Source organism: Paramisgurnus dabryanus, chromosome 5 (genome assembly GCF_030506205.2).
Source record: "Paramisgurnus dabryanus chromosome 5, PD_genome_1.1, whole genome shotgun sequence".
Classification (NCBI taxonomy): Eukaryota; Metazoa; Chordata; class Actinopteri; order Cypriniformes; family Cobitidae; genus Paramisgurnus; species Paramisgurnus dabryanus.
In genome coordinates this window covers 23,323,144-23,338,133 of record NC_133341.1, presented here as the reverse complement: position 1 = coordinate 23,338,133, position 14,990 = coordinate 23,323,144, and the positions used below count along the sequence as shown (strand labels likewise).

Below are 14,990 nucleotides of genomic sequence, written 5' to 3'. Positions count from 1 at the left end.
CTTGATTTGGCTTGTCGTCTTATTTTAGCCTATTCAGCCTCCCAGATATGTTCGATATGCTATTGTGTTCAGTGAATAAATGGTAATGTTACATTAACATGTACGCACACCTATTCAGCCTGCTGTTCTGTGTGCATTGTTTAGAATAACTTGCCTTTACAGATTAAATGTCTGTTCTTCGGCTTGGATTTTTTGAATAAATGCGACGTATAGTCCAGTGTAGGGGTGCTCCGATAAATGCCGATATGCAATAATATGTGGCCGAAAACTATTTTAAATCTCACAGCTGATATTATTCATGTACTACGGCTTTTGATCAATAAGTCCTAACTATTTAAACTAGATATGCAATTCCCAAGGAATTACCAGTGCATGAAAATGCAAAAAGTTGATTGACAGAAATGTAAAAGAAATTTAGTCTAGTAGTTTACCTGGCTGTTGACATGTTTTAGTGTGAAGCTAGCATGATTTAAAAAAGTTATCATGATGTTATCATGACGTTAGCATGATGCTAGCATGAAGCTAGCATGAAGCTAGCATGATTAGCATGATTAGCATGAAGCTAGCATGATGCTAACATGATTAGCATAAAGCTAGCATGATGCTAGCATGATTAGCATGAAGCTAGCATAATGCTAGCATGATTAGCATGAAGCTAGCATGATGCTAACATGATTAGCATAAAGCTAGCATGATGCTAGCATGATTAGCATGATGCTAGCATGATTAGCATGAAGCTAGCATGATGCTAGCATGATTAGCATGAAGCTAGCATGATGCTAGCATGATTAGCATGAAGCTAGCATGATGCTAGCATGATTAGCATGAAGCTAGCATGATGCTAGCATGAAGCTAGCAAGATGCTAGCATGATTAGCATGAAGCTTACATGAAGCTAGCATGATGTTAGCATGATTAACATGAAGCTAGCATGATGCTAACATGATTAACATGAAGCTAACACGATGCTAACATGATTAGCATGAAGCTAGCACAATGTTAGCATGATTAGAATGAAGCTAACACGATGCTAGCATGATTAGCATGAAGCTAGCACGATTGTAACATGATTAGCATAAAGTTAGCACAAAGCTAGCATGATTAGAATGAAGCTAGCATGATGCTAGCATGATTAGCATGAAGCTAGCACGATGCTATCATGATTAGCATGAAGCTAGCACGATGCTAGCATGATTAGCATGAAGCTAGCACGATGCTAGCATGATTAGCACGATGCTAGCATGATTAGCATGATGCTAGCATGATTAGCATGAAGCTAACATGATGCTAGCATGATTAGCATGAAGCTAGCACGATGCTAGCATGATTAGCATGAAGCTAGCACGATGCTAGCATGATTAGTATAAAGCTAGCACGATGTTAGCATGAAGCTAGCATGATGTTAGCATGATTAGCATGAAGCTAGCATGATGTTAGCATGATTAGCATGAAGCTAGCATGATGTTAGCATGATTAGCATGAAGCTAGCATGATGCTAGCATGATTAGCATGAAGCTAGCATGATGCTAGCATGATTAGCATGAAGCTAGCATGATGCTAGCATGATTAGCATGAAGCTAGCATGATGCTAGCACGATTAGCATGAAGCTAACATGATGTTAGCATGATTAGCATGAAGCTAGCATGATGCTAACATGATTAGCATGAAGCTAGCATGATGTAAGCATGATTAGCATGAAGCTAGCATGATGCTAACATGATTAGCATGATGCTAGCATGATTAGCATGATGCTAGCATGAAGCTAGCAAGATGCTAGCATGATTAGCATAAAGTTAGCACGATGCTAGCATGATTAGCATGAAGCTAGCACAATGCTAGCATGATTAGCATAAAGCTAGTACGATGCTAGCATGATTAGCATGAAGCTAACACGATGCTAGCATGATTAGCATGAAGCTAGCACGATGCTAGCATGATTAGCATGAAGCTAGCACGATGCTAGCATGATTAGCATGAAGCTAGCACGATGCTAGCATGATTAGCATGAAGCTAGCACGTTGCTAGCATGATTAACATGAAGCTAGCACGTTGCTAGCATGATTAGCATGAAGCTAGCACGATGCTAGCATGATTAGCATGAAGCTAGCACGATGTTATCATGATAAACACGAAGCTAGCATGATTAGCATGAAGCTAACATGATGATAGCATGATTACCATGAAGCTAGCATGACTAGCATGAAGCTAGCATGATGTTAGCATGATTAGCATGAAGCTAGCATGATGTTAGCATGATTAGCATGAAGCTAGCATGATGTTAGCATGATTAACATGAAGCTAGCATGATGCTAACATGATTAGCATGATGCTAGCATGATTAGCATGATGCTAGCATGATTAGCATGATGCTAGCATGAAGCTAGCACGATGCTAGCATGATTAGCATGAAGCTAGCACGATGCTAGCGTGATTAGCATGAAGCTAGCACGATGCTAGCGTGATTAGCATGAAGCTAGCACGATGCTAGCGTGATTAGCATGCAGCTAGCACGATGCTACTATGATTAGCATGAAGCTAGCATGATGTTATCATGATTAGCATAAAGCTAACATGATGTTAGTATGATTAGCATGAAGCTAGCATAATTTGCATAAAGCTAGCATGATATTAGCATGATTACCATGAAGTTAGCATGAATTTAGCATGAAATTAGCATGATCCTAGCATTATTAGCATGATGCTAGCATGATTAAGATGATGCTAGCATGATTATCATGAAGCTAGCATGATGTAGCATGAAGCTAACAAGATTTAACATGAAGCTAGCATGATTTAACATTAAGTTAGCAAGATTTATTATAAAATTAGCATAAAGCTAGCATGAAACTAGCAAGAAGCTAGCATGACTTAGCATGAAGCAAGCATGAAGCTAATATGACCCAAAGACCCAACCCCCATGTCTCTATGATGTCCGGATCCAGAGATATAAGGCTTTGTTTATTATGTTGCTAGGCTGCTCATATTTGGTTGCTAGGGGCGTGGCTTAATACCTCAATAAGGATGGTGAGAGACTGATTGGATGCCTGAGTAAAATGAGCCCACCCCCATGTCTCTGTGACACTGTGCTGCAAAGATATCCATCTGGGCACTTCATAATGGCAGTCTATGGGAGATGTTGCTAGGGTGCCCAAAATGGTTGCTAGGGGCGTGGCTTGATAGCTCAATAAGGATCCTAAGGGACTGATTGGATGCCTGAGTAAAATGAGCCCACCCCCATGTCTCTATGACACTGCGCTGCAAAGATATCCCATCCGGGACGTTTTTAGTTCCTTATATGGGCATGATTCCTGCCCCATTATAAGTCTATGGGGAAATTTGGGGACCTCTTACACCCCAGGGGTACAGCTTACACCCCATAGTGAGGTATGTTCTTACAGAGCCTGCCAGCCTCTTCAAATGTGGCAAGTCACAAGTTTCTGTGAAATCCTAGGTCTGAGCTACGACTCGTCAAAGTTTGTCGCAATGTTAAGTCTATGGGATTTTTCGGCTGCTTTTTCGCCCCTGGGGCGAAGACCGTACCCCCGATCGCTTATAAAAGTCATAGCACACTATTCCCGAATAGTCCGCACGTTTGAGAGTTTGAATGAAGTTTCTAAGTTAAACGGTTCGAGCCGTATTAATTGCGGAAATTTGGTTGGAATAATAATAATAATAATAACTAGATATGCAATTCCCAAGGAATTACCAGTGCATGAAAATGCAAAAAGTTGATTGCCAGAAATGTAAAAGAAATTTAGTCTAGTAGTTTACCTGGCTGTTGACATGTTTTAGTGTGAAGCTAGCATGATTTAAAAAAGTTATCATGATGAAATATGATGCTAGCATGATTAGCATGATTCAGCATGACGTTAGCATGATGCTAGCATGATTAGCATGAAGCTAGCATGAAGCTAGCATGACTAGCATGAAGCTAGCATGATGCTAGCATGATTAGCATGAAGCTAGCATAAAGCTAGCATGATTAGCATGAAGCTAGCATGATGATAGCATGATTAGCATGAAGCTAGCATGATGCTAGCATGATTAGCATGAAGCTAACATGATGTTAGCATGATTAGCATGAAGCTAGCATGATGCTAGCATGATTAGCATGAAGCTAGCATGATGTTAGCATGATTAGCATGAAGCTAGCATGATGCTAACATGATTATCATGCTGCTAGCATGATTAGCATGATGCTAGCATGAAGCTAGCACGATGTTAGCATGAAGCTAGCAGGATGCTAGCATGATTAGCATGAAGCTAGCAGGATGCTAGCATGATTAGCATGAAGCTAGCACGATGCTAGCATGATTAGCATGAAGCTAGCACGATGCTAGCATGATTAACATGAAGTTAGAACGTTGCTAGCATGATTAGCATGAAGCTAGCACGATGCTAGCATGATTAGCATGAAGCTAGCACAATGTTATCATGATAAACACGAAGCTAGCATGATTAGCATGAAGATAACACGATGCTAGCATGATTACCATGAAGCTAGCACGAAGCTAGCATGACTAGCATGAAGCTAGCATGATGCTAGCATGATTAGCATGAAGCTAGCATGAAGCTAGCATGACTAGCATGAAGCTAGCATGATGCTAGCATGATTAGCATGAAGCTAGCATGATGTTAGCATGACTAGCATGAAGCTAGCATGATGCTAGCATGACTAGCATGAAGCTAGCACGATGTTAGCATGACTAGCATGAAGCTAGCACGATGTTAGCATGATTAACATGAAGCTAGCACGATGCTAGCATGATTAGCATGAAGCTAGCACGATGCTAGCATGATTAGCATGAAGCTAGCACGATGCTAGCATGATTAGCATGAAGCTAGCACGATGCTAGCATGATTAACATGAAGTTAGAACGTTGCTAGCATGATTAGCATGAAGCTAGCACGATGCTAGCATGATTAGCATGAAGCTAGCACAATGTTATCATGATAAACACGAAGCTAGCATGATTAGCATGAAGATAACACGATGCTAGCATGATTACCATGAAGCTAGCACGAAGCTAGCATGACTAGCATTAAGCTAGCATGATGCTAGCATGATGCTAGCATGACGTTAGCATGATGCTAGCATGATTAGCATGAAGCTAGCATGAAGCTAGCATGACTAGCATGAAGCTAGCATGATGCTAGCATGATTAGCATGAAGCTAGCATGATGTTAGCATGACTAGCATGAAGCTAGCATGATGCTAGCATGACTAGCATGAAGCTAGCACGATGTTAGCATGACTAGCATGAAGCTAGCACGATGTTAGCATGATTAACATGAAGCTAGCACGATGCTAGCATGATTAGCATGAAGCTAGCACGATGCTAGCATGATTAGCATGAAGCTAGCACGATGCTAGCATGATTAGCATGAAGCTAGCACGATGCTAGCATGATTAGCATGAAGCTAGCACGATGCTAGCATGATTAGCATGAAGCTAGCACGATGTTGGCATGATTAGCATGAAGCTAGCACGATGTTAGCATGATTAGCATGAAGCTAGCACGATGCTAGCATTATTAGCATGAAGCTAGCACGATGCTAGTATGATTAGCATGAAGCTAGCACGATGTTATCATGATTAGCATGAAGCTAACACGATGTTAGTATGATTAGCATGAAGCTAGCACGATGTTATCATGATTAGCATAAAGCTAACATGATGTTAGTATGATTAGCATGAAGCTAGCATAATTTGCATGAAGCTAGCATGATGCTAGCATGATTACCATGAAGTTAGCATGAATTTAGCATGAAATTAGCATGATCCTAGCATTATTAGCATGATGCTAGCATGATTAAGATGATGCTAGCATGACTAGCATGAAGCTAGCATGATTTAGCATGAAGCTAACAAGATTTAGCATGAAGCTAGCATGATTTAACATTAAGTTAGCAAGATTTATTATAAAATTAGCATAAAGCTAGCATGAAACTAGCACGAAGCTAGCATGACTTAGCATGAAGCAAGCATGAAGCTAATATGACCCAAAGACCCAACCCCCATGTCTCTATGATGTCCGGATCCAGAGATATAAGGCTTTGTTTATTATGTTGCTAGGCTGCTCATATTTGGTTGCTAGGGGCGTGGCTTAATACCTCAATAAGGATGGTGAGAGACTGATTGGATGCCTGAGTAAAATGAGCCCACCCCCATGTCTCTGTGACACTGTGCTGCAAAGATATCCATCTGGGCATTTTATAATGGCAGTCTATGGGAGATGTTGCTAGGGTGCCCAAAATGGTTGCTAGGGGCGTGGCTTGATAGCTCAATAAGGATCCTAAGGGACTGATTGGATGCCTGAGTAAAATGAGCCCACCCCCATGTCTCTACGACACTGCGCTGCAAAGATATCCCATCTGGGACGTTTTTATTTCCTTATATGGGCATGATTCCTGCCCCATTATAAGTCTATGGGGAAATTTGGGGGCCTCTTACACCCCAGGGGTACAACTTACACCCCATTGTGAGGTATGTTCTTACAGAGCCTGCCAGCCTCTTCAAATGTGGCAAGTCACAAGTTTCTGTGAAATTCTAGGTCTGAGCTACGACTCGTCAAAGTTTGTCTCCATGTTAAGTCAATGGGATTTTTCGGCTGCTTTTTCGCCCCTGGGGCGAAGACCGTACCCCCGATCGCTTATAAAAGTCATAGCCCACTATTCCCGAATAGTCCGCACGTTTGAGAGTTTGAATGAAGTTTCTAAGTTAAGCGGTTCGAGCCGTATTAATTGCCGAAATTTGGTTGGAAGAATAATAATAATAACTAGATAGGTACATTTCCTGAAGAAAATGTGAAGTGGTGCTTGCCGTGGCAAATTTCGGGGAACAATATATGATTATACTCTAAGTCACGAGTCAAACGGTCCAACCCCCGTGTCTCTACGATGTTCTGATGCGGAGATATAAGGCTTTGTTTACTCTGTTGCTAGGGTACTGTATTTGGTTGCTAGGGAAAAAATTGGCATCCCATAATGATTACACTCTGATTCACGAGTCAAACGGTCCAACCCCTGTGTCTCTACGATGTTCTGATGCGGAGATATAAGGGTTTGTTTACTCTGTTGCTAGGGAACTGTATTTGGTTGCTAGGGAAAAAATTGGCATCCACTAGTGATTACATACCGAGTCACGAGTAAAACGGTCCAACCCCCGTGTCTCTACGATGTTCTGATGCGGAGATATAAGGCTTTGTTTACACTGTTGCTAGGGTACTGTATTTGGTTGCTAGGGAAAAAATGGCATCCACTAGTGATTACATACCGAGTCACGAGTAAAACGGTCCAACCCCCGTGTCTCTACGATGTTCTGATGCGGAGATATAAGGCTTTGTTTACTCTGTTGCTAGGGTACTGTATTTGGTTGCTAGGGAAAAAAATGGCATCCCATAATGATTACACTCTGAGTCACTAGTCAAACGGTCCAACCCCCGTGTCTCTACGATGTTCTGGTGCGGAGATATAAGGCTTTGTTTACTCTGTTGCTAGGGTACGGTATTTGGTTGCTAGGGAAAAAATTGGCATCCCATAATGATTACACTCCGAGTCACGAGTCAAACGGTCCAACCCCCGTGTCTCTACGATGTTCTGATGCGGAGATATAAGGCTTTGTTTACACTGTTGCTAGGGTACTGTATTTGGTTGCTAGGGAAAAAATTGGCATCCACTAGTGATTACATGCCGAGTCACGGGTAAAACGGTCCAACCCCCGTGTCTCTACGATGTTCTGATGCGGAGATATAAGGCTTTGTTTACACTGTTGCTAGGGTACTGTATTTGGTTGCTAGGGAAAAAATTGGCATCCACTAGTGATTACACTCTGATTCACGTGTCAAACGGTCCAACCCCCATGTCTCTACGATGTTCTGATGCGGAGATATAAGGCTTTGTTTACTCTGTTGCTAGGGTACTGTATTTGGTTGCTAGGGAAAAAAATTGCATCCCATAATGATTACACTCTGAGTCACGAGTCAAACGGTCCAACCCCCGTGTCTCTACGATGTTCTGATGCGGAGATATAAGGCTTTGTTTACTCTGTTGCTAGGGTACTGTATTTGGTTGCTGGGGAAAAAATGGGCATCCCATAATGATTACACTCCGAGTCACGAGTCAAACGGTCCAACCCCCGTGTCTCTACGATGTTCTGATGCGGAGATATAAGGCTTTGTTTACTCTGTTGCTAGGGTACTGTATTTGGTTGCTAGGGAAAAAAATTGCATCCCATAATGATTACACTCTGAGTCACGAGTCAAACGGTCCAACCCCCGTGTCTCTACGATGTTCTGATGCGGAGATATAAGGCTTTGTTTACTCTGTTGCTAGGGTACTGTATTTGGTTGCTGGGGAAAAAATGGGCATCCCATAATGATTACACTCCGAGTCACGAGTCAAACGGTCCAACCCCCGTGTCTCTACGATGTTCTGATGCGGAGATATAAGGCTTTGTTTACTCTGTTGCTAGGGTACTGTATTTGGTTGCTAGGGAAAAAATGGGCATCCCATAATGATTACACTCCGAGTCACGAGTCAAACGGTCCAACCCCCGTGTCTCTACGATGTTCTGATGCGGAGATATAAGGCTTTGTTTACTCTGTTGCTAGGGTACTGTATTTGGTTGCTAGGGAAAAATTGGCATCCCATAATGATTACACTCTGAGTCACGAGTCAAACGGTCCAACCCCCGTGTCTCTACGATGTTCTGATGCGGAGATATAAGGCTTTGTTTACTCTGTTGCTAGGGTACTGTATTTGGTTGCTAGGGAAAAAATTGGCATCCCATAATGATTACACTCTGAGTCACGAGTCAAACGGTCCAACCCCCGTGTCTCTACGATGTTCTGATGCGGAGATATAAGGCTTTGTTTACTCTGTTGCTAGGGTACTGTATTTGGTTGCTAGGGAAAAAATGGGCATCCCATAATGATTACACTCCGAGTCACGAGTCAAACGGTCCAACCCCCGTGTCTCTACGATGTTCTGATGCGGAGATATAAGGCTTTGTTTACTCTGTTGCTAGGGTACTGTATTTGGTTGCTAGGGAAAAAATTGGCATCCCATAATGATTACACTCTGAGTCACGAGTCAAACGGTCCAACCCCCGTGTCTCTACGATGTTCTGATGCGGAGATATAAGGCTTTGTTTACTCTGTTGCTAGGGTACTGTATTTGGTTGCTAGGGAAAAAAATGGCATCCCATAATGATTACACTCTGAGTCACGAGTCAAACGGTCCAACCCCCGTGTCTCTACGATGTTCTGATGCGGAGATATAAGGCTTTGTTTACTCTGTTGCTAGGGTACTGTATTTGGTTGCTAGGGGCGTGGCTTAAAAGCTTTGGGAATATCCTGATAGACTGATTGGATGTCTGAGTAAAATGAGCCCACCCCCTTGTCTTTACGACATTGTAAAGCAAAGATATCCCATCTGGAACTTTTTTATTCCCTTATATGGGCATGTTTCCTGCCCCATTACAAGTCAATGGGAAAATTTGGGTGCCTTCTACACCCCAGGGGTACAACTTACACCCCATTGTGATCCATGTTCTTACAGAGTCTACCACCGTCTTCAAATAATGTAACCCACATGTTTCTACAAAATCCTCGCTCGTACCTATGACCCGTCAAAGTTTTTGCAATGTTAAGTCTATGGGATTTTCCCCCATTGACTTTTCATTGGGGCACTTTTGGGCGCCTCTTACACCCCAGGGGTACAAGTTACACCCCAATGTGATGTATGTTCTTACAGAGTCTACCACCCTCTTCAAATGTTGTAACCCACATGTTTCTACAAAATCCTCGAGCGGAGCTATGACTCGTCAAAGTTGGGCGCAATGTTAAGTCAATGGGATTTTTCGGGTGGTTTTTCGCCCCCCTTTCGGAAATCCTGCACCCGATCGCTTATAAAAGTCATAGCACACCTCTCCTCAATAAGCCGGTCGATTTGAGCCCTTTTTCATGGGTCTACGACAAACCGTGCGGGACGAGTTAGGTGCCGAAAAAACGTGCAGATGTAAGAATAAAATATAACTAGATAGGTACATTTCCTGAAGAAAATGTGAGTGGTGCTTGCCGTGGCAAATTTCGGGGGACAATTTATGATTATACTCCAAGCCAAAAGTGAAACGGTCCAACCCCTGTGTCTCTACGATGTTCTGATGCAGAGATATAAGGCTTTGTTTACTGTGTTGCTAGGGTACTGTATTTGGTTGCTAGGGAAAAAATTGGCATCCACTAGTGATTACACTCCGAGTCACGAGTCAAACGGTCCAACCCCCGTGTCTCTACGATGTTCTGATGTGGAGATATTAGGCTTTGTTTATTCGGTTGCTAGGGTACTGTATTTGGTTGCTAGGGAAAAATGGCATCCACTAGTGATTACACTTCGAGTCACGAGTCAAACGGTCCAACCCCCGTGTCTCTACGATGTTCTGATGTGGAGATATAAGGCTTTGTTTATTCCGTTGCTAGGTGTTCATATTTGGTTGCTAGGGGCGTGGCTTAACACCTCTTGGCATTAACTAGTGAATACCCTTCGAGTCACGAGTAAAACGGTCCAACCCCCGTGTCTCTACGATGTTCTGATGTGGAGATATTAGGCTTTGTTTATTCGGTTGCTAGGGTACTGTATTTGGTTGCTAGGGGAAAAAATGGCATCCACTAGTGATTACCCTTCGAGTCACGAGTAAAACGGTCCAACCCCCTTGTCTCTACGATGTTCTGATGCGAAGATATAAGGCTTTGTTTATTCCGTTGCTAGGGTGTTCATATTTGGTTGCTAGGGGCGTGGCTTAACACCTCTTGGCATTAACTAGTGAATACCCTTCGAGTCACGAGTAAAACGGTCCAACCCCCGTGTCTCTACGATGTTCTGATGTGGAGATATTAGGCTTTGTTTATTCGGTTGCTAGGGTACTGTATTTGGTTGCTAGGGAAAAAAATGGCATCCACTAGTGATTACCCTCCGAGTCACGAGTCAAACGGTCCAACCCCCGTGTCTCTACGATGTTCTGATGCGGAGATATAAGGCTTTGTTTACTCTGTTGCTAGGGTACTGTATTTGGTTGCTAGGGAAAAAAATTGCATCCACTAGTGATTACCCTCCGAGTCATGAGTCAAACGGTCCAACCCCCGTGTCTCTACGATGTTCTGATGCGGAGATATAAGGCTTTGTTTACTCTGTTGCTAGGGTACTGTATTTGGTTGCTAGGGGAAAAAATGGCATCCACTAGTGATTACCCTCCGAGTCACGAGTCAAACGGTCCAAACCCCATGTCTCTACGATGTTCTGATGCGGAGATATAAGGCTTTGTTTACTCTGTTGCTAGGGTACTGTATTTGGTTGCTAGGGAAAAAAATGGGATCCACTAGTGATTATCCTCCGAGTCATGAGTCAAACGGTCCAACCCCCATGTCTCTACGATGTTCTGATGTGGAGATATAAGGCTTTGTTTACTCTGTTGCTAGGGTACTGTATTTGGTTGCTAGGGGCGTGGCTTGGGAGTGGCCAATGATGTGCCCAGTGATTACACTCCGAGTCTCAAGTAAAACGGTCCAACACCGTGTCTCTACGATGTTCTGATGCGGAGATATAAGGCTTTGTTTACTCTGTTGCTAGGGTACTGTATTTGGTTGCTAGGGGCGTGGCTTGGGAGTGGCCAATTATGTGCCCAGTGATTACACTCCGAGTCACAAGTAAAACGGTCCAACCCCCGTGTCTCTACGATGTTCTGATGTGGAGATATAAGGCTTTGTTTACTCTGTTGCTAGGGTACTGTATTTGGTTGCTAGGGGCGTGGCTTGGGAGTGGCCAATGATGTGCCCAGTGATTACACTCCGAGTCACAAGTAAAACGGTCCAAACCCCGTGTCTCTACGATGTTCTGATGCGGAGATATAAGGCTTTGTTTATTCGGTTGCTAGGGTGCTCAAATTTGGTTGCTAGGGGCGTGGCTTGGGAGTGGCCAATGATGTGCCCAATTGTTACACCCCTAGTCACAAGTAAAACGGTCCAACCCCGTGTCTCTACGATGTTCTGATGCCGAGATATAACTGTTTGTATTTTATGTTGCTAGGGTGCTCAAAAGTGGTTGCTAGGGGCGTGGCTTAGTAAGTCTGTAAGGATCCTGAGAGACTGATTGGATGCCTGAGTAAAATGAGCCCACCCCCATGTCTCTATGACACTGTGGTGGAAAGATATCCATCCGGGCATTTTATAATGGCAGTCTATGGCATAGGTTGCTAGGGTGCCCAAAATGGTTGCTATGGTAACCTTACACCCCATTGTGGGGGACGTCCTGACAGAGTCTAGCACCCTCTTCAAATTTAGTAACCCACATGTTTCTATGAAATCCTGGCTCGGACCTATGACCCGTCAAAATTTTTGCAATGGTAAGTCTATGGGATTTTGCCCCATTGACTTTTCATTGGGGCACTTTTGGGCACCTCTTACACCCCAGGGGTACAACTTACACCCCATTGTGATCCATGTTCTTACAGAGCCTACCACCCTCTTCAAATGTTGTAACCCACATGTTTCTACAAAATCCTCGAGAGGAGCTATGACTTGTCAAAGTTGGGCGCAATGTTAAGTCAATGGGATTTTTTGGGTGGTTTTTCGCCCCCCTTTCGGAAATCCTGCACCCGATCGCTTATAAAAGTCATAGCACACCTCTCCTCAATAAGCCGGTCGATTTGAGCCCTAATTTATGGGTCTACGACAAACCGTGTGGGACGAGTTACGCGCCGAAAAAGTGTGCAGACATAAGAATAATAAGATATAATAATAATAATAAGTATGAGCAATAATAATAGTGATGCCTTGCATAAATGCAAGCACCACTAATAATATCCCTGAGGAATAGTAATAGTGATGCCTTGCATAAATGCAAGCACCACTAATAATAATAACTAGATATGCAATTCCCAAGGAATTACCAGTGCATGAAAATGCAAAAAGTTGATTGACAGAAATGTAAAAGAAATTTAGTCTAGTCGTTTACCTGGCTGTTGACATGTTTTAGTGTGAAGCTAGCATGATTTAAAAAAGTTATCATGATGAAATATGATGCTAGCATGATTAGCATGATTCAGCATGACGTTAGCATGATGCTAGCATGATTAGCATGAAGCTAGCATGAAGCTAGCATGATTAGCATGATGCTAGCATGATTAGCATAAAGCTAGCATGATTAGCATGAAGCTAACACGATGCTAGCATGATTAGCATGAAGCTAGCACGATGCTAGCATGATTAGCATGAAGCTAGCATGAAGCTAGCACGATGCTAGCATGATTAGCATGAAGCTAGCATGATTAGCATGAAGCTAGCACGATGCTAGCATGAGTAGCATGAAGCTAGCACGATGCTAGCATGATTAGCATGAAGCTAGCACGATGCTAATATGATTAGCATGAAGCTAGCACAATGCTAGCATGATTAGCATGAAGCTAGCACGATGCTAGCATGATTAGCATGAAGCTAGCATGATTAGCATGAAGCTAGCACGATGCTAGCATGATTAGCATGAAGCTAGCACGATGCTAGCATGATTAGCATGAAGCTAGCACGATGCTAATATGATTAGCATGAAGCTAGCACGATGCTAGCATGATTAGCATGAAGCTAGCACGATGCTAGCATGATTAGCATGAAGCTAGCACGATGCTAGCATGATTAGCATGAAGCTAGCACGATGTTAGCATGCATAGCATGAAGCTAGCACGATGCTAACATGATTAGCATGAAGCTAGCACGATGCTAGCATGATTAGCATGAAGCTAGCACGATGCTAGCATGATTAGCATGAAGCTAGCACGATGCTAGCCTGATTAGCATGAAGCTAGCACGATGCTAGCATGATTAGCATGAAGCTAGCACGATGCTAGCATGATTAGCATGAAGCTAGCACGATGCTAGCATGATTAGCATGAAGCTAGCACGATGCTAGCATGATTAGCATGAAGCTAGCACAATGCTAGCATGATTAGCATGAAGCTAGCACGATGCTAGCATGATTAGCATGAAGCTAGCATAATTTGCATGAAGCTAGCATGATGCTAGCATGATTACCATGAAGTTAGCATGAATTTAGCATGAAATTAGCATGATCCTAGCATTATTAGCATGATGCTAGCATGATTAAGATGATGCTAGCATGATTAGCATGAAGCTAGCATGATTTAGCATGAAGCTAACAAGATTTAACATGAAGCTAGCATGATTTAGCATTAAGTTAGCAAGATTTATTATGAAATTAGCATAAAGCTAGCATGAAACTAACACGAAGCTAGCATGACTTAGCATGAAGCTAGCATGAAGCTAATATGACCCAAAGACCCAACCCCCATGTCTCTATGATGTCCGGATCCAGAGATATAAGGCTTTGTTTATTATGTTGCTAGGCTGCTCATATTTGGTTGCTAGGGGCGTGGCTTAATACCTCAATAAGGATGGTGAGAGACTGATTGGATGCCTGAGTAAAATGAGCCCACCCCCATGTCTCTGTGACACTGTGCTGCAAAGATATCCATCTGGGCATTTTATAATTGCAGTCTATGGGAGATGTTGCTAGGGTGCCCAAAATGGTTGCTAGGGGCGTGGCTTGATAGCTCAATAAGGATCCTAAGGGACTGATTGGATGCCTGAGTAAAATGAGCCCACCCCCATGTTTCTATGACACTGCGCTGCAAAGATATCCCATCCGGGACGTTTTTAGTTCCTTATATGGGCATGATTCCTGCCCCATTATAAGTCTATGGGGAAATTTGGGGACCTCTTACACCCCAGGGGTACAACTTACACCCCATTGTGAGGTATGTTCTTACAGAGCCTGCCAGCCTCTTCAAATGTGGCAAGTCACAAGTTTCTGTGAAATTCTAGGTCTGAGCTACGACTCGTCAAAGTTTGTCTCCATGTTAAGTCAATGGGATTTTTCGGCTGCTTTTTCGCCCCTGGGGCAAAGACCGTACCCCCGATCGCTTA

At 43.0% G+C, this 14,990-nt stretch overlaps 1 protein-coding gene across 1 annotated transcript in view; it reads right to left on the bottom strand.

The window, feature by feature from the left end:
* The window catches only part of pnpla7b (patatin-like phospholipase domain containing 7b), a 103,444-nt gene that overhangs the window by 11,597 nt on the left and 76,857 nt on the right, over positions 1-14,990 (bottom strand). The window lies entirely within an intron of this gene.